The sequence below is a fragment of the Erinaceus europaeus genome, chromosome 11 (genome assembly GCF_950295315.1).
Source record: "Erinaceus europaeus chromosome 11, mEriEur2.1, whole genome shotgun sequence".
Taxonomy (NCBI): domain Eukaryota; kingdom Metazoa; phylum Chordata; class Mammalia; order Eulipotyphla; family Erinaceidae; genus Erinaceus; species Erinaceus europaeus.
This window is the reverse complement of record NC_080172.1, coordinates 115,537,489-115,539,567: the sequence shown is the minus strand read 5'-3', so window position 1 is coordinate 115,539,567 and position 2,079 is coordinate 115,537,489. Positions and strand designations below refer to the sequence as shown.

At 57.3% G+C, this 2,079-nt stretch overlaps 1 protein-coding gene across 2 annotated transcripts in view; it reads left to right on the top strand.

Annotated features, from left to right (window-relative positions):
- Window positions 1–333: 333 nt before the first annotated feature.
- Window positions 334–2,079, top strand: part of FBXO42 (F-box protein 42) — a 74,972-nt gene continuing 73,226 nt past the window's right edge. The window contains exon 1 of one of the 2 annotated variants that reach the window (XM_060200871.1): window positions 334–534. The gene's annotated coding sequence lies outside the window, so the exon portion shown is untranslated. The remainder of the gene's footprint in view (window positions 535–2,079) is intronic. The other variant, XM_007523714.3, reaches the window with a different exon arrangement.

Below are 2,079 nucleotides of genomic sequence, written 5' to 3'. Positions count from 1 at the left end.
GCTGCAGGCACCGAGCCCCAGCGGTAACGGGGAGGCAAAGGAAGTCAGTTGCTAAATAGAGAGAAACCGCGAAGCTGAGCGCGCTCCCGCCGGACTCCCGTCTCCAAAGCACGTGCCACCCTGGGAGAAGCGCGCCCGCGGCCACGCCCCTTCCCCACAGGCCCCGCCCCCAGCCCGCCCCGCGCGGGCCCGCCGCGTCGACGTGTGTGCGTGCGCGCGCGCGTCCTCCGCGCCCGACTCCGCGCATGCGCGCGCGCGTCCTCCGCGCCCGACCCCCGCGCATGCGCGCTCCGCCCTGTCTTCTCCGGCCCGAGCAGCCCCGGCGGCGGCGGCGGCGTCTGAGTGGAGGAAGATGGCGGCTGCGGGCGGCCCGGGGTCCCTCCGGCTCTGAGGACCCTCCCCGCCCCCGCACCCCCCCCCCAGTGCGGCAGGCGCGGCCTGGAGGCGCAGCGCCCCTGTTCCGGCCGCGTCCCCGGCCTCCTCGCCGCTGTCGCCCGTGGAGTGAAGCGGAGAGCGTGGCGCGGGCTGGGCCAGGTGAGGCCTCTCCGCGGTCCGCGGGCCGCGACGGGCAGCGGCGTCCTCGTCCCTCCCGGCCCGCGAGGCCGGTCCGCCCGGCCAGCATTACTAGTATTGTCGTCGTCGTTGTTGTTGTGATGATTGTTAGTTATCCTCAGCCCGGCCGTCATCATCATCATTATTAGTATTGTCGTCGTTGTTGTTGTGATGATTGCTATCCTCAGCCCGGCTGTCATCATCATCATCATCATTATTATTATTGTCGTTGTTGTGATTATTGTTATCCTCAGCCCGCGAGGCCTGTCAGCCCGGCCATCATCATCATCATTATTATTGTTGTTGTTATTGTTATCCTCAGCCCGCGAGGCCTGTCAGCCCGGCCATCATCATCATCATCATTATTATTATTGTTGTTGTTATTGTTATCCTCAGCCCGCGAGGCCTGTCAGCCCGGCCATCATCATCATCATCATCATTATTGTTGTTGTTATTGTTATCCTCAGCCCGCGAGGCCTGTCAGCCCGGCCATCATCATCATCATTATTATTATTGTTGTTGTTATTGTTATCCTCAGCCCGCGAGGCCCCGAGAGGTGGGCGAGGGCTGTCAGCCCGGCCATCATCATCATCATCATAATTATTATTATTGTTGTTGTTATTGTTATCCTCAGCCCGCGAGGCCCCGAGAGGTGGGCGAGGGCTGTCAGCCCGGCCATCATCATCATCATCATAATTATTATTATTGTTGTTGTTATTGTTATCCTCAGCCCGCGAGGCCCCGAGAGGTGGGCGAGGGCTGTCAGCCCGGCCATCATCATCATCATTATTATTATTGTTGTTGTTGTTGTTATCCTCAGCCTGCTAGGCCCCGAGAGGTGGGCGACGGCTGTCAGCCCGACCATTATTATTATTGTTGTTGTTGTTGTTGTTGCTGCCCTCAGCCCGCAAGGCCCCGAGAGGTGGGCCTGGGGGAGGACTGTCAGCTCGGCCATTATTATTATTATTATTATCATTACTATTATTATTATTCTCAGCCCGCAAGGCCTCGAGAGGTGGGCCTGGGCGAGGGCTGTCAGCTTGGCCATTATTATCATTACTATTATTATTATTCTCAGCCCGCAAGGCCCCTGAGAGGTGGGTCTGGGGGAGGGCTGTCAGCTCGGCCATTATTATTATTATTATTACTATTATTATTCTCAGTCTGCAAGGCCTCGAGAGGTGGGCCTGGGCGAGGGCTGTCAGCTCGGCCACTATTATTATTATTATTACTATTATTATTATTCTCAGCCCGCAAGGCCCCTGAGAGGTGGGTCTGGGGGAGGGCTGTCAGCTCGGCCATTATTATTATTATTACTATTATTATTATTCTCAGCCCGCAAGGCCCCAAGAGGTGAACCTGGGAGAGGGCTGTCAGCTCGGCCACTATTATTATTATTGTTGTTGTTATTATCCTCAGCCCGCAAGGCCTCGAGAGGTGGGCCTAGGTGAGGGCTGTCAGCTCGGCCATTATTATTATTGCTGTTGTTCTCAGCCCGCAAGGTGCCAGAGCAGTGGGCCTGGGTGA